This window comes from Primulina tabacum, chromosome 2 (assembly GCF_025594145.1).
Source record: "Primulina tabacum isolate GXHZ01 chromosome 2, ASM2559414v2, whole genome shotgun sequence".
In the NCBI taxonomy this organism is placed as follows: Eukaryota; Viridiplantae; Streptophyta; class Magnoliopsida; order Lamiales; family Gesneriaceae; genus Primulina; species Primulina tabacum.
This window is the reverse complement of record NC_134551.1, coordinates 35,030,845-35,055,190: the sequence shown is the minus strand read 5'-3', so window position 1 is coordinate 35,055,190 and position 24,346 is coordinate 35,030,845.

Below are 24,346 nucleotides of genomic sequence, written 5' to 3'. Positions count from 1 at the left end.
CCTTGACAACAAAACTTGGCAACCCCTTTACACCAAATCGAGAAACGTGAGTAACAAGCAAAGAACCGAAATTTCATGTCAAACTCTTCTCAAAACGCAAGCATGAAGTAGATCATAGAATTCTCATACAAATATATTAAATTCAGCATACTTATGGCGTGTATGAAGAGAAAATTAAAATACAAGCGTGCCTTTACGATATATACGCAAGAACGTCGAAGAACGAGTGTCGAGGGAACGCCAGAGGAATTTCTTTTGCAAGAAAATGGGTTGGACGATGCTTCCTTTTGGTTTTCCATTGGAAAGCCGAGAAGAATGAAGAGGAGAGGGGAGGTGTCGGCTGATGAAGAGTAAAATAGGTTTAGTGGAGTTTAGGGGAATAATTAAATAATATAATACACTCTAATGGGCCATTAATTATGGATTAAGGGGTTTACAAAGAGTTTTGGGCCCACTAAGTTAAAAATAGGCCCAACGAGCCCAAACACATTTCCGAAAAATATTTTGTGTTAGTAAGTTTTTGAAAATATTGCCCGAGCACTCAAAAAGTCCCCCGATTCGATAAAATTTGCGTACCAATTAAAAATATGCTCTGATGGGTAAAAATACCCAACAAAGCCCATTTCTTGAAAAAAATACATTTAAAACACCTTATATTAATTAATAAAAATTAATCAGGTTATAAAAAATATTTTCCTGATAATTCCCCGGTCCTCGTTCCTCGTTCAAGCGCGAAATGCATCTTAAAAACCATTATGCATGAACTTTAAATAAGCAATGGATTAAAACAAATATTAATGAAATAAACATGCATTTAATGCTTTAAAACAATAAAATACCAAAGAAATTTTATAATTTACATGCATGTAGTTCACCTGGACCTTCAAATTTTCGAGACGTTACAGTATTTCTCATGTTCTCACTGACCCGAAAGGTAAGGGCAAAATGATTGAAGAGCCCAGACCAACCAACCCGATTCAGACTCATATTGACTTGATATGGGAAGAAGTAAATGAGTTCTCTGAATCAAAGTTGAAAGCGTACAACGAATGGGTTAGATTCAGGACTGAAGTGTTTGCCAAGCGATTGCAGAAGAAATCAGTTTTGGAAAAATTCATCGCTTTGGAAACAATAGTCCTCAAGGTAGTTAAAGCTGCCACAATTGTTCAAGCGCTGGAGAGGAAGAATTATTTCTTTGATCAGATGCGTGCCAAGAAGCTAGCTCAAGTTATAGCTCAGCTACGCAAGAACTTTGATCCTACCAGTCCAACTGCCTTCAATGACGAAGCAGTTTATGAACAGTTGGACACAGATCTTCTATCTTTGCAGCTGAAGATCAAAGATTGGGAAATACGTCAACAATTGACTATTCCAGCAAATTACCAAAGCTCATCCTCAGAAGAGTAGGCTGAACCATCAACTCATCAGCCAGAGCCATCCAAGGAAGCAGTTCTTGAACAAACTGAGCGAGAAACTGATCTTTCTTCCAAGGAAGCTCAACCACCATCTTCTACTCCTCAATCTCCTCCAGCAGGTCTTCAGCTATACACCGATGCTGATTGTCACTGGTAAATGTCGATGAAGTGATACAAACAGTAGTCGCTGACATCCAGCTGAATATTTTAACTGATGAACCAGTTGAAGACCCGAGCAAAACTGAACAACTAGCCTCAGAGGCTGTGATACCAGAAGTTGTAGAACCAGTTCAGTCGTCTGCCATGACTGAAAAAGTGGTTCAAACTGAATATCATCGCTCAGAACCAACTGAAGAAGTGCCAACTGACAAGCCAACTGAAGTGTCAGCTGACAAAGCAACTAACAAACCAACTGACAAGTCAACTGAAGCAGCAGCTGACAAAGAAACTGAAGAGCCTGCCAGCTCAACTACTGCTCCAACTTCCTCCCAACCTCAAGAACCTAAATAGGAGGTAGTTGAAGAAATTATTCCACAAATGGTTATTGCTGTGACTGAATCAACAAATAGGGCCTTGGTAATTTTCAATGAATAAGACAAGGAGCAAGAACCAGAATCTTCTGAAGCCTTGTCTCCTCAAATACCAATAGCTACTGATACTATGATAAAAGATATTCAGTTCAATCTGCACGGTTTAATTTCAACTATCAATGATATAAAGTCAACTCAATTGCTGCACACATTGAAGAATGATTCCACAAAGGAGAATACGATGAAGAGAATATACCAGGTTACTAAGGATATCACTTCTCTATTTCTTCAGATGGATCAATTGAGGAAAGACCGAGTGACAGTTCAAGCACATTTCCAGGCTCAAGACATGTTCAAAAATCGCATTGAATTTTTGCAAACAGTAGTGAAAAAAATAATGGATCTGATGCAAGAACAATTAATGAATGATATATCAAATGTCACCTCGGAGGTCCGTGCATTATCTAGCAAGGTTGATGGGTTTGACAAAAAGGGGGAAGATGAAGAAGAACAACATCATTAGCTATCAAAGAAGAGACCAAGTCAACCGACTGATCAAGGACCAACTTATAAAAGAGAAAAGAAATGGAAAAAGTCCAGATCAGTTAGACGACAACCACTTTATTCAGTTGAGAGTTTTTGGCAGATTTTCAATCAGTCAATATAAGATTCTTTTATTCAGATATTCTTTCATTCTTTCATTCTTTTTAGGAATCTGTACACTGAAAGAGTTATCAGTAAAAGATTATTTTATCTACAAAAATTCAGTTTGATCAGTTCGTAAATTCCAAGTTTTGTCAAACACCTAAAAGTGGGAAATTGTTGGAAACTTAATTTCAGAATTTGAAAAATTGAAAGTGAAAATATTGAACAAATGATCAAGATAACTAAAGGAAACTGATATGAAGAGTAGTAACTGATAGTTGCCTGAACTGAAGATTAATGCGTATATAATCAGAGGCAACTGAACTGATCAAAGCTAACTGAAGCTGTGCAGTCAACTGGACGATCAGTTGAGACTGATCAGTTACACAACAATCAGTTGAGACTGATCAGTTACACACTAATCAGTTAATCCTATCGGCTAAAAGAAGGCAACTGATTTTATCAGCTTTACACGTCATCAATTAAAAGGATGAAGCCAACAATCAATAGTTTGTACAGAAGCAGAGGGAACGCCGCATTTCAGAAAAGTTACAGTGTACGACTGTCAGAAGAATGTTGACGTGGCTTTACAACGGATATAAAGATTCAAATGCATTCATTGTTACCGTTGGAAGCCAAGCCTATAAATAGCTGAGAAGATCAGCTGAAGAGAGGTTAACGAGTTACCAAGTTATTGACACCTCATTACAAGTTTAGCAAAAAATTTACACGTATTCTTTCAAAGCTCAGTCATTCAAAAGCTCACGCTTAACATACATATCAATAGCTTTCAGGCTATACCTTGAGCTTAAGCACAAACACTCGTTGTTATTATATTCGATCCTATAGAGATCAGTTGTGCTTTGTATTTACATCAAATGAGTACTGATAATTTGTATTGATACTAAGAGTTTCAGTCTTGGCAGTGGTAATTCAATCTGAAGTGGGTTTGTACAAATCATTGTATAGATCAAGTCTTTTACTGAGTATTCTATCTTCGAGATAGAAGGGGTGATGTAGAAATATTTTAAATCTCCGAACATCTACAAAATCTTGTGTTCTTTCTTATCAGTTTTATTATATCCGTCCTTCAGTTATTTTCGCACTTTTATAAAGTTAACTGATTGACATTGAAAACAAGATTCGTGAACTTAGTTTATCATTAAACTGATTCAACCATCGAAGAAGTTGTTAAAAATTGTCAAGTGTTTATTCAACCACCCCTTTTAAACACTTTTTTACATCCAACCGATCATAACAGTTTATTATTGTCTTCATCGATGATATTTTGATCTATTCCAAGAGTCGGGAGGAGCATGATCAGCACTTTAAGACGACCTTGCAAGTTTTACGAGATCAGAAATTATATGCAAAGTTCAGCAAATGCGAGTTTTGGTTAGAGAGGGTGGCATTCTTAGGCCACATCGTGTCAAAAAAGGGAGTAGAGGTCGACCCATCTAAGGTCGAGTCTATTACGCAGTGGCCAGTGCCTAAAAGTGTGTCGGAAATACGCAGTTTCTTGGGTGTAGCTGGCTACTATAAGTTCATCAAGGGTTTTTCGTCCATTGCAGTACCCTTGACATCGTTGACAAAGAAAAATGCGAAATTTATACGGGGGCCGGAATGTCAAAATAGGTTTGATCAGTTGAAGCAAGCAATCACTACCGCGCCAGTTCTAGCGATACCGACAGAAATTAGTGCAGTTTAAAATGACCAAACTCGACTAACAGAAAATGCGTAAACATACGAGTAAAAATCCTAGAAATCAATATTCGTATCAAAACCAATGTATGTAAAAAAAATGCTCGTTTTCTCTCAAATCTCAATAATCATAATGTGCGGAAGAAGAGTTGTCCTCGGGTCGTGCACGCACATCCAGTCCCTTCTACTCAGAGTTCGGCACCTCCAGGCCCCTCGTAAACATGCACACCTGCATCACACATGCCTAGTGAGTCTAAAGACTCAACACACCTGTACCGAAAATAACAAGTACATATACATATCACACAACAGTGAAAATATACTATAATCAACATAACTTTCATGAACTTTAAAAGCATAAATATAAACGTGTCATATGAAATCATTACATGTCAAAACAGCTCATTGTATCATCATATACTGATACATCATTTCATTTAATGAATTCAGTTCATTATTTGTGACTTTCATATCATCATTTATCATTGTACGATGGATCCATCTACATAAACCGTGGTACCCGGCGACTGTCGGACATCGGCGACAGTATTACCCATGAACTGTGCCTAGGCCTCATTATCAACATTTACATGTACATCTTAAGCATTTACATATATATCATTAGTCACAACTAAGTCCCATACTTCAAAACATAATCATTTTCATCACTTATCAAAATCATGCACATGCATAAATTTTTCTTAAAATCAAGAATGCAACGTATTTTTAATAATTTCCTAAAAATCATAGTCATGATGCATAAACATTTAAAAACATGATAAATTTGTGTTCGGGGAGCTGCCAGGACTAAAAACTCTCCCCGGGTGCAAAATGAACATTTTGCCCCCGGAAACCCAAAATTACCGTTTTACCCCTGGACCTCTAAATTTTGACCCGAAGCTTACCAAACTCCTTAAAACATCCCAAAACATAATTAAATGTATTTATTAGACGTAAACTCGAGCCCGTTTCAAAACTTATTCGATTCGTTTTAAAACTTGGACCGGGGTCCCAGTTTTAACCCGAATCAACCCGAAACTTATTATTCCAAACTTAAACCATGCCTAAAGTACATCCTACCAGCCCCTAAACCACACATTCCAGAATACTATGACCCACGAAAACAAGGCCACATGCTGCTGGAATTTCCAGCAAGTGCCATGACCGAATCCTAATGCAACCATGCTCCTTAATTTCTCCTCTAACTCACGACCAGGAGGACCAGGCACTAACCAACCTCACCTAGACCAGCCTAGGATCCCTCTGGAAATACTGAACCCACGGCCACATCTCCCTGCAAGCCTGAAGCTCCTGCACTCGCTAGTCACCAAATAACACACTCGATCCCAAATCGAAGAGCCACATCTTCGGCCTAAGCATCATACACAAGTCCCACTCGACTAAGCCACGGCTCCAGAAAAATTTTCCCTTAATCAATGACGTGATACGACACCTTAATAACTACAGTGGACAGCCCTGGCAAAGCCATACAAAAAAATCGTGAGTTTGCAAAAGAAATGCATGTGTGAGCCATAAACCGAAGCTACAATTGAAACACATGCAGTGACTGAGTTATGTATGTATAAAGCACACATGATAGCAGGTATACAACGTGAATGATGCAAAAATAAATATACATGGCATGCCTTAATTATTTATGAACCAAAGCTTGAAAAATTTCACGTCGGGGAGGCGCCGGAGGAGCGGGGAAATGATCTTTCTCGAAAGAAAAAGTGGAGGAAGAGTTTTTCTTCTGGAATTCTCACATGAAGGCTGCAGATGGAGAGGGTGGGCGGCCAAGGGGAGGGAATAGGGTTAGGGTTGATTAGTGTATCATTTAAATAATTAAAACATGCACTAATGGGCTTAAACTAAGGTTTACAATGATTAAAAGGGATTTTTAACCCATTAAGAATCAAAACAAATCCAACAAACCCGAACACGCTCTCGAAAAATATTTCATTTTAGTACGTTTTTGAAAATAACGCCCGAGCACTCAAAAAGTCCTCTGAATCTTTAAAATTTGCGTATTGATTAAAAATATGCTCTGATGGGTAAAAATACCCAACAAAGCCCATTTCTTGAAAAATACACTTAAAAAACCTTATATTAATTAATAAAAATTAATCATGTAATTAAAATAATTTTCCTGATAATTCCTCGGTTTCCATTCCTCGATCAAGCGCGAAATGCATCTAGAAACCCTAATGCGTGAACTTTTAAAATTATCATGAAATGAAACATATCATGCAATAATTGTGCATTAAATGTATAAAAATAAATAAACACATAATTTAAATAAAACCCTAGGACCGGGTCCGTGTACGGGTCCGTCTAAGTGCGGTGGAAAGAATACGCGGAAAGAAGAAGGGGCACGGACCCCGTGCCCAGGTCCGTCTCCGGGTCCGTGTGGGTGCGGAGAAAAATTGTTGTGAAGAAAAGGGAAGGCACGGACCCCGTGCCCTAGACCGTGTGGGGGTCCGTGTCCGCACGCAAATTTGACACTAATGAGAAAACAAAGGCACGGACCCCGTGTAAGGGTCCGGCTAGGCACTGATGGTCGAAACCTGCGTGAAGGACTTGACGTAATATTTCATTCTCCTCAACCAAACTCGATAGCTATGAGTCGACACCTCAAGACACTTCCTAAAACACTAAGGCATTGTATCAAACTCAAGTAAACCATTAAAATTATTACCAAGAGCAACAACAATCAACAACCCCGACACAATCTGAAATTGCCACCATTTGTTTTTCTACGACTCTTGGATCAACTTAGTGCCTATCGACACGAAACCGAACGTTAATAACCATCCCAACATCATAAACATTGTACCTATATGCAATAGTGATCACCCGTCGATCCCCAACGAAGCCTGCAACATAAACTTCAAGAACGCATCAACATCATAATTTTTTGAAAAACGTAGTTTGAGCAGTCCCATGAAAAACACCATAACTCACTCAATTTTCATTCAAAAATTTTGAATTTTATATCAAATCGAAGGCATCAAAAAGTTATACGTTTTTCATATTGAAAGTTTTCTCAAAATCTGGACCGAAAATTTACAGTTTAACAAGAACAGTAAAAACGTGATTTAGATCTAAAAATTTTCCTTCAAAATTGATCCAAACAATTATCTGCTCAAACTATGAACATCATACATGAATTTTACGCATAAAACAATGCAACACATAATATGACATGATCGACGCACCAAAAGAGAGATTATACGTGCCTTTTTGATATCAAACGTTACCGAAACGGCGTCACCGAAGCGGAGATAGAAGCGAGATTGATCCGGGACGAACGTGAAGCGATTTTCTTGCAATAAAATCGATCAAAACTTGCTGAAATTTCCAGAAGGAGAGGCGGCTGCACTAGAGTAGGAGGAACCCTAGGTTTTCTTCTTTTAAAATTATGAAAACTGAATGTGTGTGATGTGTGTTAGCGTGAGTTTTAGTGTGTGTAAACATGTGTGTGCGCGTGCATTTAGAAGGTAATTAAGGGGAAATAAACCTTGGTTTAATAAAATAATTAACTACTAAGTGAAATACTAACTCTTCTCTAACTTTAATAAAGTCTCAACATTTAAAATAAATTGCACACTAACTACCCTATGAAAGTTTTAAAACTCTAAAATTCCTAAATAAGTAAATTAGGCTTAGAAAATGCTAAAATTCAATAAATTATTTAAAATGCCCCATCCTTAGCTTTAAAATAAAAATACCGCATTTAAAATTGCCACCAATCGTCACCGGTCTCTTTTCCTCAATCCCGCCTCGAATAATCGCCTGAAACATGAAACTCGAAAAATATTTTAACGTGCATCACAATAAACATGAATAATTTAAAATAATGCATTTTCATAAATTATGCATGGCTAAAACTCATTTAAAATTAATTAAATAATTTAATAATTAAATGAATGCATGGGTTATACGTGTACTGAATTTGGGTCCTACAGTTCCTCCCCCACTTATATAAATTTTTTCCTCGAAATTAAACCTTACCGAACAACTCCGGGTAGCGAAGTCTCATATCTTCCTCTGACTCCCAAGTGGCCTCTTCCACTGATTGGTTTAGCCACTGGACTCTGACTAGCTTAGTCACTTTGTTCCGGAGTCTGCGCTCCTGCCTGTCTAAGATTTGTGTCGGTCGCTCCTCATATGACAGATCTAGAGCAAGCTGCAACGGCTCATAGCTCAGAATATGCGAAGGATTGGCTAGATACTTCCTCAGCATAGAAACGTGGAACACATTGTGTACCCCAGCCAGATTCGGCGGAAGGGCTACACGGTAAGCTAATGTCCAAACTTGGTCCAAAATCTCGAACGGTCCAATAAACCTCGGACTCAGCTTGCCTCTCTTCCCAAATCTCATTACACCCTTCATAGGTGCTATCTTGACGAATACGTGATCACCAACGGCAAACTCGAGATCTCTCCTCCTCTTATCAGCATAGCTCTTCTGACGGCTTTGGGAAGTCTTCATTCTGTCACGAATCTTGACCACCACATCTGCAGTTTGCTGAGCTATCTCTGGACCAAGATCCGCTCTCTCACCAACTTCATCCCAATAAACTGGTGATCTGCACTTTCTTCCATACAAAGCCTCATAGGGAGCCATACCTATAGATGATTGGAAGCTGTTATTGTAGGTAAAATCCACTAGAGGTATCTTAGACTCCCAAGTCCCCTGAAAATCAATCGTACAGGCTCTCAGCAAATCCTCTAAAATCTGAATCACTCGCTCAGACTGGCCATCTGTCTGCGGGTGAAAAGCTGTACTAAACAGCAACTTTGTCCCCATGGCTGCATGTAAGCTCTTCCAGAAGGACAACGTAAACCTCGGGTCCCTGTCGGACACAATCGATACTGGGAACCCATGTAAACGGACTATCTCCCTGATATAAAGCTCCGCATACTGCGTCATGGAGAAAGTCGTCTTCACTGGCAAAAAGTGCGCTGACTTCGTGAGTCGATCCACAATAACCCAAATGGCATTAAAGCCTCTGACTGATCTAGGCAATCCAACGACGGAATCCATCGTGATGTTCTCCCATTTCCACTCTGGGATTGGGAGTGGCTTAAGCATCCCTGCTGGCCTCTGATGTTCAGCTTTCACTTGCTGACAAGTAAGACATTCTGATACGAATCTGCGGATGTCTCTCTTCATCCCCGGCCACAAATACAGAATCCTCAAGTCCTTGTACATCTTGGTACCTCCTGGATGGATAGAATACGGAGATGCATGTGCCTCTGTCAGAATATCCTGTCTAATCGAATCAACACTAGGCACCCACATTCTGCCTCTGTATCTCACAATCTCATCTGACACTGTATAAAGAACACTGCCCTTGGCTTCGTCTTTCAGTCTCCATTTCAGTAACTGCTCATCTGAAGACTGACCTGTCCGGATACGATCTAGCAGAGAAGACTGGACTGTCAGATTAGACAGCCTTGGTGCCCTGCCCTTACGATAAACTTCCAAACCAAACCTCTGAATCTCAGACTGAAGAGGTCTCTGCACTGATAACTGAGCTATGACTGCAACTTTCCTGCTCAAGGCATCTGCCACAACATTATCTTTTCCCGGATGGTAGCTAATCTCGCAATCATAGTCTTTCACCAGTTCCAACCACCGTCTCTGCCTCATGTTCAGCTCCTTCTGCGTGAAGAAATATTTCAGACTTTTGTGGTAAGTGAAAATCTGACACTTCTTGCCATACAAGTAGTGTCTCCAAATCTTCAACGCAAAGACGACTGCGGCTAATTCAGATCATGCGTCGGATATTTCTTCTCATGCACTTTCAACTGCCTGGAAGCATAAGCTATAACCCGACCCTGCTGCATCAACACTGCGCCTAACCCGAGCTAAGATGCATCGGTATAAAGCACAAACTCACCTTGCCATGTCGGCATGGCTAGCACTGGCGCTGAAATAAGAGCTTGCTTCAGAGTATCGAAGCTCTTCTGACACTCGCCACTCCACACGAACTTAGCATTCTTCTTGGTCAGTGAAGTGAGTGGCACTGCTATGGATGAAAATCCCTGAATGAACTTATGGTAGTAACGTGCTAAACCCAGAAAACTATGGATTTCTTATGCGTTCTTCGGCTCTACCCATTCTCTAACTGCCGCTACCTTAGCTGGGTCCACCTCAATCCCACTGCTAGAAATTATATGACCCAAAAAGACGACCTTCTCAAACCAAAACTCACATTTACTGAACTTCGCAAATAACTTGCGACCCTGCAAAACCTGCAACAGTGTCCTCAAATGCTGACTATGCTCCTCATGGCTCTTCGAGTAAATGAGAATGTCGTCAATAAACACTATGACGAACTGATCAAGGTACGGCTGGAATACTCGGTTCATGAGGTCCATGAAAATTGCTGAAGCATTCGTCAACCCGAATGGCACTAAGAACTCGTAATGCCCAACCGGGTCCTGAAAGCTGTCTTGTGAACATCTGCATCTTTCACCTTCAGCTGGTGATACCCTGATCGAAGATCTATCTTAGAGAACACCGTAGCTCCCTGCAACTGATCAAACAAGTCTTCGATTCTAGGAAGTGGGTATTTATTCTTGATCGTTACCTTGTTCAACTCTCGGTAATCGATGCAAAGTCTCATGCTTCCATTCTTCTTCTTCACAAACAGCACTCGTGCGCCCAATGTGAGAAACTAGGGCGGATGAATTCCTTGTCGAGAAGCTCCTGAATCTGCTGCTTGAGTTCTAACATTTCAGCTGGAGCTAATCGGTATGGTGCCTTAGAGATTGGCACTGTGCTTGGCATAAGATCAATAGCAAACTCCACCTCTCTCTCTGGTGGAAGACCTGAAACATCGTCTGGGAAGACGTCTGGGAATTCACTGACTACTGGTACGTCGGATAAAGATGGAGTGGGCACATCAGGCGCTGAAATAATACTGGCCAAGAAGGCCTCACACCCATTGGAAATCAGCCTCCTCGCCTGCATGCACGAAATCATGCGAGGAAAGCTTCTCCAGCTGTCTGGCTCAAATAAAAATTGTTCCAAGCCCAGGGGTTTGACCAACACTGACCTCTTCTGAAAATCAATAAGAACCCTGTTCTTTGTCAGCCAGTCCATGCCCAAAATGAAGTCAAACTCTAGCATCGGCAAAAGAATCAAATCTGCATACACGAGGTGGCCATGCAGCTCTAAGTCGATATCTCTGACCATGTTAGTAGCTAACAGCTCTTCCCCTGATGGGACTGTCACTGAGTAATTCACGTCGAGACTGATAGACTGGAGGTCTAGATGATTAGCAAATATCTCCGAGATGAAGGAGTGAGTGGCTCCTGAATCTATCAGGGCCTTAGTGGCTAATCTCTTGATGAAAATATTCTCTGAGATGCGTTAGCACAACAAATTGACTTATATCCCAAAATTCTACCATAAACCTTATGCCACAATAGACACCCAAAATTTCCAACTAAAACACTAGTAATGCCAATTAAAATTAAACATGCAGGGCAAAGAAATTAATATTGTACTGAATTAAATAAATTACCAGTCAAAAGTGTAGTGTCTGGGTTCGCCTCCTGTGCATGCATGGCGAATACCCTCCCTTGGGTTGGCTGCTTCCAGTGTGGGCACTCTTTCAACATGTGGTCCGTAGCTCCACATTTAAAACATTTCCCGATCCCCATAAGCACTGACCGGGATGTTGGCGATTGCATTTCTGACACACTGGGAAATTACCGGCCTTCTGAAGCGCCCCCTGCTGCTGGATAGGACCCTTGTGTTTCGGCGGTCCCTGATAGGGTTTCTTTCTCGGTTGCCCCTGGTAAGGTTTCTTGAACTGAGGCCTCTGATGCTGCTGCTGCTGCTGCGGTGGGGCCTGATAGGGCCTCTTGCCCAACCTGTTAGCCTCAATATCCCGCTGGTCTTGTTCTGCCGCCAAAGCCCTAGATAAGGCGACTGCATAAGAAGTGGGGCCAGCTACCCTCACATCACGGCGCAAGATTGGCCGCAATCCATCCAAGAAATGTCTCAGCTTAGCCTGGACATCATTCAAAATGAGGGGTACGAAGTAACACCCCCTCTCAAACCTCCTCACAAACTCTGCAACACTGCTGTCCCCCTGCCTCAGTGTCATAAACTCCCTGGTCTGGCGGGAGCGTACCTCCTCAGTGAATTACTTGGCGAAGAACACCTCCTTGAATCCAGTCCAAGACAAAGTCTGCACGTTCATTGCCACTGATGCGCTCTCCCACCATAGTCTAGCGTCCCCTTACAGAAGGAACGTGGCGCACCTGACCCTATCTGCATCATTCAGTTCCATAAAGTCGAATATTACCTCAATGGACTTGATCCATCCTTCAGCTACCATCTGGTCAGTGGTACCCGAAAACTCCTTTGGACTCATCCTCCTAAACCTCTCATACACTGCTTCCGGGGCCTCGCCCCTACACCTGTTGCTGTAGCCTGGTTCCCCGCAAATTGCGCGAAGAACTGCGTCATACCGGCAAGCATCTGCGCCTGCATGTCTGGTGGTGGAGGTGGAGGATTGGCCCTCTCCTCAACTCGAGGCTCTCTGTCCTCCTCCCTAACTTCCCAGTTAATCAAACGTCTGGGAGGCATACTGTTCCAATAAATCACCCAACACGTAACCCAACATGCATGAACATGATATAAATAACATAAGATGCACGTAGCTGAACTTAGAAATATGGGCATGTTGAAATCATAACTTAATGCATACTACATGACATGAATCTTTGAAACTTTAAAGCTTACAGACTTGAGGTGTGACTTCGTGAGCTTCTTGCGACTTGCAGTAGGCATAACCCTTTACAAGAACACCGCTCTGATACCAACTGTAACGTACCGTACTTTTCATACTTAAAATTTGCGGAAAAATTAAAAATTTATTGAATACGAAAATAAAAATCCATACGGTCGTCACTCATCGTTCATAAAAAGAATATTTGAAATAAAACATCACCAACAAAATTTTTTCTAAAAGAAAAGGTTGCTCAAAACATCTCGCATCAAAACATAAAATCAGAGTATTAATATTTTCATGCTTAAAATCTTAAAATAACGTGGGCGATCCTCGGGTCTAGCCTTCTGCTCAGTCCAAGCCTGCTCCTTGGTCGCCACCTCCTGTCTCCTCATAGACATCCTCACCTGCATCGATAACGTCTAGTGAGTCTAAAGACTCAACACGTATAAACTGAAAATAGCAAGTATTACATAATAAAACCACATGCAACTTTAAATAGGGCGTACATACATGAAACTTGACTTGCATACATACATAGACGTGCAATAACGTGAAAACTTTCATAAACATGCTTGCATACTTGAACATACTTGAACATACATGACTTCATTTTGCGTAGAGGCATGTTTCAAAGCAAGTGACCCATACATAATAAATGCCTGATCAGACAAACCACAGTACTGGGCTGACAGGGACGTATCCACAGCCACATACATGAGATCCCCGTTCATAATTTAACGGACTGATTGGTCCCCGTTCATAATTTAACGCTTTCCAATCTCGATCTAAACCCGTTCATAATTTAACGGGGTGGAGAGGTCATCGGCCACGTTCACCGACTTCCAAACCCATTCATAATTTGGTCACATGACATTTAGCATACCTCAAAAATAAAATATTTTCTTTTGCACGTCAACATACTCACTTGGCGTTGAGGGATCCATTGGACTTCGACTGGGGCCGCTGCTGCACATACTAAAACGAAACTGCATACTTAACTTACATAGCTTAGACGTACTCATCATGCTTACTCTCAAGTTCGATCATTTCTTAAGACATTCTAAAATTTCCCCTAACTCGACCTTGATAATCCTTGCACTAAACCATGACATCAAACCCCAAAACAACCATTAAACTTTTCCCAAAACGTAAGTAAACGGACCCCGTGACCGGGTCCGTGTACGGGTCCGTCTAAGTGCGGTGGAAAGAATACTCGAAAAGAAGAAGGGGCACGGACCCCGTGCCCAGGTCCGGCTCCGGATCCGTGTGGGTGCGGGGAAACATTGTTGTGAAGAAAAAGGAAGGCACGGACCCCGTGCCCTAGTCCGTGTGGGGGTCCGTGTCCGCACGCAGATTTGACACTAATGAGAGAACAAAGGCACGGACCTGTGTAAGGGTGCGTGTACGGGTCCGGCTAGGCACTGATGGTCAAAACCTGCGTGAAGGACTTGACGTAATATTTCATTCTCCTCAACCAAACTCGATGGCTACGAGTCGATACCTCAAGACACTTCCTAAAACACTAAGGCATTGTATCAAACTCAAGTAAACCATTAAAATTATTCCCAAGAGCAACAACAATCAACAACCCCGACACAATCTGAAATTGCCACCATTTGTTTTCCTACGACTCTTGGATCAACTTATTGCCTATCGACCGAAAATTTGCAGTTTTAACAAGAACAGTAAAAACATGATTTAGATCTAAAACTTTTCCTTCAAAATCGATCCAAAAAATTATCCGCTCAAACTATGAACATCATGCATGAATTTTACGCATAAAACAACGCAACACATAATATGACATGATAGACGCAGCAAAAGAGAGATTATACGTGCCTTTTTGATATCAAACGTTACCGAAACGGCGTCACCGAAGAGGAGATAGAAGCAAGGTTGATCCGGGACGAACGTGACGCGATTTTCTTGCAATAAAATCGATCAAAACTTGCTGAAATTTCCAGAAGGAGGGGCGGCTACACTAGAGTAGGAGGAACCCTAGGTTTTCTTCTTTTGAAATTATGAAAACTGAATGTGTGTGTGATGTGTGTTAGCGTGAGTTTTAGTGTATGTAAACATGTGTGTGTGCGTGCGTTTAGAAGGTAATTAAGGGGAAATAAACCTTGGTTTAATAAAATAATTAACTACTAAGTGAAATACTACTAACTCTTCTCTAACTTTAATAAAGTCTCAACATTTAAAATAAATTGCACACTAACTACCCTATGAAAGTTTTAAAACTCTAAAATTCCTAAATAAATAAATTAGGCTTAGAAAATGCTAAAACTCAATAAATTATTTAAAATGCCTCATCTTTAGCTTTAAAATAAAAATACCGCATTTAAAATTGCCACCAATCGTCACCGGTCTCTTTTCCTCAATCCCGCCTCTAATAATCGCCTGAAACATGAAACTCGAAAAATATTTTAACGTGCATCACAATAAACATAAATAACTTAAAATAATGCATTTTCATAAATTATTTATGGCTAAAAATCATTTAAAATTAATTAAATGATTTAATAATTAAATGAATGCATAGGTTAGACGTGTACTGAATTTGGGTCCTACAGCTGGAGTGGCTCGTAGTTCAGCACATGCGGAGGATTCGACATGTACTTCCGCAGCATAGAAACATGGAACACATTATGAACTCCCGCTAGATTCGGCGATAATGCAACTCTGTATGGAAGTGTCCCAACTCTCTCTGGATCTCGAATGGCCCGATGAATCTAGGGATAAGCTTGCCCTTCTTCCCAAATCTTATCACGCCCTTCATCGGTGCGACTTTCACAAACACATGTTCCCCTACTATGAACTCAAGATCTCGGCGCCTCTGATCTGCATAACTCTTCTGGCGGCTCTGAGCGGTCCTCATCCTATCTCGAATCCTAACCAATAACTCTGCGTTCTACCTGACAATATCTAGACCTAACTCTTCCCTCTCTCATACCTCATCCCGATACACTGGCGACCTACACTTCCTCCCGTACAGTGCCTCGTATGGAGCCATATTGATCGATTTCTGATAATTGTTGTTGTATGTGAACTCCACAAGAGATAACTTTGGCTCCCAGCTGCCCTGGAAGTCGATCACGAAAGCTTGGAGTAGGTCCTCCAGAATCTTAATTACCCTTTTTGACTGTCCGTCTGTCTGAGGATGGAAAGCAGTATTGAACAGTAACTTAGTACCCAACGCCTGATTCAGACTCTTCCAGAACGCATACGTGAACCTCGGATCCTTGTCTGACACGATGGACAATGGAATCCCATGCAGTCTGAATATCTCTCTAATTTACAGCTCTGCGTACTGAGTCATGGTGAAAGTCTTCCTGATCGGTAGGAAATGAGCTGATTTAGTGAGCCGATCAACAATCACCCAGATGGCATTATATCCTCCAATAGTCCTCGGAATCCCTGTCACAAAGTCCATGGTGATGTTCTCCCATTTCCACTCGGGAATAGGGAGTGGTCTCAGCTTCCCTGCAGGTCTCTGATGCTCTGCCTTGACCTGCTGACATGTCAAACACTCGGAGACAAAACGCAGAATATCCCGATTTATGCCCGGCCACCAATAAAGAATCTGAAGGTATTTATACATCTTCGTACTCCCTGGATGGATTGAATACGGGGTGTTGTGGGCCTCGCTCAAGATATCCGCTCTCAAGAAATCACTGTCAGGAACCCATAGATGGTTCCTATATCTGACTATGCCGTCCACAACTGTATACAGTCTCTGGCCCTTAGCCTCGTCCCTCTGTCTCCAATTCTGCAACTGCTCGTCAGAAGTTTGCCCTGCCCGAATTCTATCCCTCAATGTCAACTATAATGTTAGAGTAGCAAGACTTGGGGCCTCGCCCCTGGCATAAACTGCAAGCTCAAATATCTTAATCTCTGCCTGTAGCGGTCTCTGTACCGATAAATGAGCAATCACTGCGTGTTTCCTGCTCAGAGCGTCTGCAATCACATTAGCCTTACTCGGATGGTAGCTAATGTCACAGTGATAATCCTTCACTAGCTCTAGCCATCTCTTCTGTTTCATGTTCGGCTCTTTCTGTGTAAAGAATTACTTCAGGATCTTGTGATCAGTGAAAATCCTGCACTTCTCCCCATACAGATAGTGTCTACAAATATTAAGAGCAAATACCACTGCGGCTAGCTTGAGGTCATGATTCGGATAATTCTTCTCATGGACCTTCAGCTGTTTGGATTCGTATGCTATAACTCTGTCCTGCTGCATCAGAACCGCGCCCAAACCGAGTTTCAATGCATCTGTATAAATCACGAACTCTCCCTGCCCTGATGGCATAGCTAGAACTGGTGTTGTGGTTAATGCTAGCTTCAGTCTATCAAAGCTCTCTTGGCAATAAGATCCCCAGATAAATTTGGCATTCTTCTTCATAAAGCGGTCACTTTCCTGTAGTACTGAGCCAATCCAAGAAGCTACGGATCTTTGTCACACTCTTAGGAATTGGCCAATCTCTGACTGCTTTGACCTTATTGGGGTCGACCTCAATACCATCCCTTGATATAATGTGGCCCAAGAACGCCACTCTGCCAAGCCAGAACTCGCACTTAGTGAACTTGGCATACAACCGTCTGTCTTGTAAAGTTTGCAGTACGGTACTGAGGTGCTGGCTATGCTCCTCTCTGCTCTTCGAATAGATCAGAATGTCGTCAATGAAAACTATGACGAACTGATCGAAATATGGCTGAAACAGGCTATTCATGAGATCCATGAAGATCGCTGGCGCTTTCATCAAACCAAAGGGCATCACCATAAACTCATAGTGCCCATAATGCGTCCGGAAGGCTGTCTTATGCACGTCAGACTCTATCACCTTCAGCTGATGATATCCGGATCGGAGGTCTATCTTCGAGAACAATGATGCTCCCTGAAATTGATCAAAAAAATCCTCAATCCTCGGTAACGGATACTTGTTCTTGACTGTGACTCTGTTCATCTCTCGGTAGTCAATGCAAAGCCTCATATTGCCATCTTTCTTATGGACAAACAGTACCGGTGCGTCCAATGGAGAAAAGCTAGGGCAAATGAAACCCTTTTCTAGCAAATCTTGTATCTGGTCTTTCAGTTCTTTCATCTCTGTAGGTGCTAGAGAATAGGGTGCCTTAGAGATCGGCACTGTACCTAGCATGATCTTAATAGAGAAGTCCACCTCTCCCTCTGGTGGGATGCCTGCAACATCGTTAGGGAAAACACTAGAGAACTCACTTACCACATCCACGCCCTCGAGCCTCTGACTGACTGGCTCTGACACTGATACAATGCTGGCCAAAAATGCCTGGCAGCCTCTCTTCATAAGCTTCCTCGCACACATGCAGGAAATGACGTGTGGCAACTGCTGGTGTCTGGCTACCTCAAAAACAAACGGCTTACCACTGGGCGGTCGGATAGACACTGACATCTGTCGAAAGTTTATGATGGCTCCGTTCAACGAAAGCCAATCCATACCCAAAATAATGTGGAACTCCGGCAACGGTAGCACGATCAAATCTGCCTTGCACCGTATATTTTTGTAACTGAAGCTCCAATCTCTTCAATATCTGAGAAGTGAACATCTGATCCCCGGATGGGATCGATACTCTGAACCCTGAATCCATCGGCATCGGTATGATTCTTAGTAGCTTGACAAAATATTCGGATATAAACGAATGTATAGCTAGCAATGCATGCGTGGCTACACCTGAAATATATATCCTCTCTCCGACAATACATACCATCAAATATAATCGTGTTGAAGCTTAAGAAATTTCTTATCGGCAATTATCCCAAAATCCTCAAAAATTCATCGAATTAACCCCAAATATGCTTAATAAATATCGAAATTAACCATCAGAAAATCAAAAATTGCCAAGTAGCCCCTAAAGTTTTGAAATTACGCTTTGGCCCTTCAAACATTTCGAAATTTGCAACATGACCCCATAAAAATTTTGGAATATAACCTCATGAATTGTGAAATTCTCAAAAACCTAAATGTCAAATCTCCCAAATACAAAAAATTCAAAAACCGCCCCTTAAATTATCAGTTATTACAATTGGGTCCTAAAATTCTCCCATTAAACAATTAAATTCTTAATCCCAATTAGGTAGAGCATGCGTCCTAATTCCTTCTTAGTTATCAATCCCATAATTTAATCCTCGTGACAAGCATAAAATCCATGTAATCAAGCGATAAATCAAAATCTTAAACATATGGATTACCAGTAATCAGCGTCGAATCTGGCTTTGCATCTGCCTCCTCGGCATGCATCACATAAGCTCAACAAGTAGTGGGGCCCATGTTCTTAGAACAGTCTGCTTCTTTGTGACCCTCTTGCCCGCAAACGAAGCATCTGTAGGTCCTCCATAAACACTTGCCGAGATGGAACTTGTTGCACTGCGTGCATGGCTGTCTGTCCTATGGCTTAGGTGCCCCTGGCGCCTGAGGAGGTCTCTGCTGCTGGGGTCTCCTAACCTTTCCCTGGGGCTTCTGCTGCCCCTGCGGCTTCGTTGGCCCTGTTTACTGTTTCTTCTGCGGCTGGGAGATGGACTGAGTCTGATGCTGCTTCCTCTGCATCTCAAAGTCTATGTCCCGTAGAGCCTGATCCGCCTAAAAAGCGCAGGCGATGGCCTCATCATAACCTGTCGACCTCATTAGTATAATGTACCGGCGAAGGGTGGGTCTCAGCCCGTCCAAGAAATGCCTCAGCTTCTGAGCGGCATCTCTAGATATCATGGACACAAAATGACAACCCCGGTCGAACTTACAAATAAACTTCGCCACATATGAGTCCCCCTGGCGGAGAGTTACAAAGTCCCTCGTCAGGCGGCTCCTGATGTCAGCTGGAAAATACTTTCCGTAGAACATCTCCTTGAATCTGTCCTAGGTGAGGGTAGCCAAGTCCACTGCATGAGCGGCTCCCTCCCACCATAGGGATGCATCATCCCTCAGCATATAAATGGCGCACCTGACCCGGTCGCCATCTCCCATCTACAGATACTCATAGTGCAACTCCAGAGATCGAATCCATCCCTCTGCCAAGAATGGATCAGTACTGCCCTCGAACTCCTTCGGGTTGAGCCGCTTAAACTTCTCATAAATATTGGTATGCGAACGGGGAGCCTGCTCCAAAAGCCTAGTCATACCCTCCAGTACACGGGTAGCGGCATCCATTGGCAGTGGTGGTGAAGGGCCTCTACTGCTTTCAGGAATATCGTCTTGTCGGTCTGTGCTGGGAGCGCCTCTTGGAGGCATGATATCTGAATACAGTCCAATTTATAAACGTAACCCATCATGCAGTTAATCTAGTTTTTTTTCAAAATAAAAAGTCCTTCAATCATAAAAGCAGTTAAGCATGCACTGTAAATCCTAGTAAATCGTATATAATGAAGACAGGCAGGTGATAGCAGTAAATCATTTAAAACATAAAAGCATACAGACTTGAGGCTTGAAGACTGAGCTGCAGAAACTAGCGGTGACACAACCCTATACAGGACCCTAACTCTGATATCAACTGAAACATCTACTAATTTAAAATTTGGAAATTTTTCTTTAAAAGCTCACATTTTTGTAAATACCATCTTAATATTTTGCATGCATGCAACCCTACTGAAAAATAAGCGTAAATATTTAACAATTTAAAGTAGTGCAGTTTAAAATGGTCGAGTTATTTAACAATTTAAATTATTGCAGTTTAAAATGACCAAACTCGACTAACAGAAAATGCGTAAACATACGAGTAAAAATCCTAGAAATCATCATCGTATCAAAATCAATGTATATAAAAAAATGCTCATGTTCTCTCAAATCTCAAGAATCATAATGTGCGGAAGAAGAGTGGTCCTCGGGTCATGCACGCATATCCAGTCTCGCCTACTCAGAGTTTGGCACCTCCTGTCTCCTCGTAAACACGCTCACCTGCATCACACATGCCTAGTGAGTCTAAAGACTCAACACACCTGTACCGGAAATAAAAAGTACATATACATAGCACACAGCAGTGAAAATATACTGTAATCAACATAGCATTCATGAACTTTAAAAGCGTAAATGTAAACGTGTCATATGAGATCATTACATGTAAAAACAGCTCATCGTATCATCATATACTTATACATAAGTTCATTTAATGAATTCAGTTCATTAGTTGTGACTTTCGCATCATCATTCATCATTATACAGTGGATCCCATCTACATAAACTGTGGTACCCGACGGCTGTCGGACATCAGCGACAGTGTTACCCATCGACTGTGGCTAGGCCTCCTCTTCAGAATTTAAATATACATCTTAAGCATTTACATATATATCGTTAGTTACAACTAATTTTCATCCTTCAAAACATCATCATTTTCATCACTTGTCAAAATCATGCGCATGCGTAAATTTTTCTTAAAATCAAGCATGCAACGTATTTTTCATAATTTCATAAAAATCATAGTCATGATGCATAAACATTTAAAATCATGGTAAATTTGTGCTCAGGCGCTGCCAAGACTAAAAACTTACCCCGGGTCCAAAATGACCATTTTGCCCCCGGAAACCAAAAATGATCCTTTCACCCCTGGACCTCTAAATTTCGACCTGAAGCTTACCAAACTCCTTAAAACATCCCAAAACATAATTAAATGTATTTCTTAGACGTAAACTCGAGCCCGTTTAAAAACTTATTTGATTCGTTTTAAAACTTGGACCGGGGTCCCAATTTTAACCCAAATCAACCCTAAACTTACCCAAATTATTGCAAACTTAAACCATGCCTAAAATACATCCTACCAGCCCTAAACCCCACATTCTATGACCCACAAAAACGAGGCCACACGTCGCCGGAATTACCAGCAAGTGCCATGACCGAACCCTAATGCAACCATGCTCCTTAATTTCGTATCTAACTCACGACCAGGAGAACCAAAATGTTGTAGCCGATCATTTATCTAGAATAATTACTGAATCATGTCATAATGAAATACCAATAAATGAAAATTTTCCAGATGATCAGTTGTTTTATGCTACTATTATGTCATGGTTTGCTAACATTGTAAATTTTCTTTTGATAAATAAAATGCCTTCTCATTGGAATTCACAGGATAAGAATAAATTCTTGATAGAAGTAAAAAAATTTTATTGGGATGATCCTTACTTGTTTAAGTATTGTCCTGACCAAATTTTTCGACGATGCATACCCGACAATGAAGTAAGTAATGTTATTAAATTTTGTCATTTAGAAGCACGTGGAGGTCATTTTTCATCCAATAAAACAGCTACAAAAATCTTACTTATTGGCCGTCTTTATTCAAAGATACGCATTTATTTTGCGAATCTTGTGAAAACTGTTAGAAGATGGGATCAATTTCAAAACGAAACATGATGCCTTTAAATCCAATCATAATTATTGAAATATTTGATAGTTGGGGGATAGATTTTATGGGTCCATTTCCATTATCTTTTGGATATACGTACATTTTAGTCGTTATTGATTATGTTTCAAAATGGATTGAAGCAATTGCATGTAGAACTAATGATCATAAAGTTGTTATTAAATTTTTTAAAGAAAATATTTTTAGCCGATTTGGAATACCTAGAGCAATAATTAGTGATGGGGGAAGTCATTTTATAAATAAATTATTTTCTTCTTTGTTAAGAAAATATGGCATTACACATAAAGTTTATACTCCATATCATGCTCAAAGTAATGGTCAAGTTGAACTTGCAAATAGAGAAATAAAACAAATTTTAGAAAAAACAGTTACACCAAATCGAAAGGATTGATCTTTAAGATTAACTGATGCATTATGGGCATATAGAACTGTATTTAAAACAACATTAGGTATGTCACCATAAAGGTTTGTTTTTGGTAAGCATTGTCATTTACAAGTTCAACTTGAACATAAAGCTTATTGGGCAATTAAAGCATTTAATATTAATTTAGATGATGCATCTAAATTAAGAAAATTGCAATTAAATGAACTTGAAGAATTAGGAAATGATGCATATGAAAATTCAAAGATTTATAAAGATAAAACTAAAGCCTTTCATGATAAAAATATTATAAGAAAGTCATTTGAAATTGGACAAAAAGTTTTACTTTATAATTCTCGTTTGCATTTATCTCCAGGAAAACTAAGATCGAGATGGTCAGGACCATTTATAGTTAAATTTGTTTATCCTCATGGTGCTGTTGATATTTAAAATCCTAAAAATAATGACGTGTTTAAAGTTAATGGGCAAAGACTTAAGCCTTTTATAGAAAATGAAATTCTTAATGATGAGTTTATGCTTTTATATGATCCACAATAGTTGTTTGATATTTTCATTCTGTTTTTGCAGATTCTAGTTCATTTCCCGGTTAAGTGACGAATAACGGTACTTTGTGACTGTCTAAGTCGGTTTCTTCAGTTTTCCCAAAATAATTGAAATATATATAATAATATATATAATAATAATAATAATAATATGGGTGCGTGTATTATGAATCTTCGTAAATATTTTGCTTGTTTACCTGATAATGCGTTGAAAAAAATTTATAAAGCTAGATGTGAGCGACTAAGGTTGATGATGTTATATGGCATACCAAATGATGTCTGATTGATAATTGAAGCAAAAGTCCGATTGGTTGGGGAAGCAAGTGAAATAATAATAAGACATATGTCAGGATTTGGTAAAAGCACATATGCCAAAAAGCGAAGAGCTAAACGTATAGGTGGATGTCATAAATGTGCAAGGTGGACTTGTAAAGGGAAATGCAAAAATGTTGGAATGACATCAATGAACAGAGTAGATAAAATTTTATTCATTAAGAATGGTCTGAGTAAAGAGCCTTTGGATAATTTTCTAGAGGTTCTTGATACGCATTCTAGTGGATACGTGCAAAATGAACTTCTTAAACTATGGTGGCAATTTCAACATGAGGAATATCAATATGGACAGTGGAATCAGCCTTATAAAGATCCTACTGTTGTAACACATATCTATTTTGATAAGTAATATATATATATACAATTTCGTCTTTGGAATCTGACGTTAAAAGACCATTTTTGCCAATTTATAAGAAAATTGGATGGGAAGCATATCCTCGACTCATAGAAGGCGTTGAAGCTGTTACTGAACGTAAAATCAGAGGAAGATGTGAGCCACAATCACACAACTACGCTGTATATATGTGTTGTAATTTTATTTCATTTTTATTTTCTTTTATTAATAATAATTTCCTGTTCAAATATTGATTTTTGGCATGTTACACCTATAAATTCATATGCTGTTATCTACAATTACAGAAAACATATTTCTAAACATGTC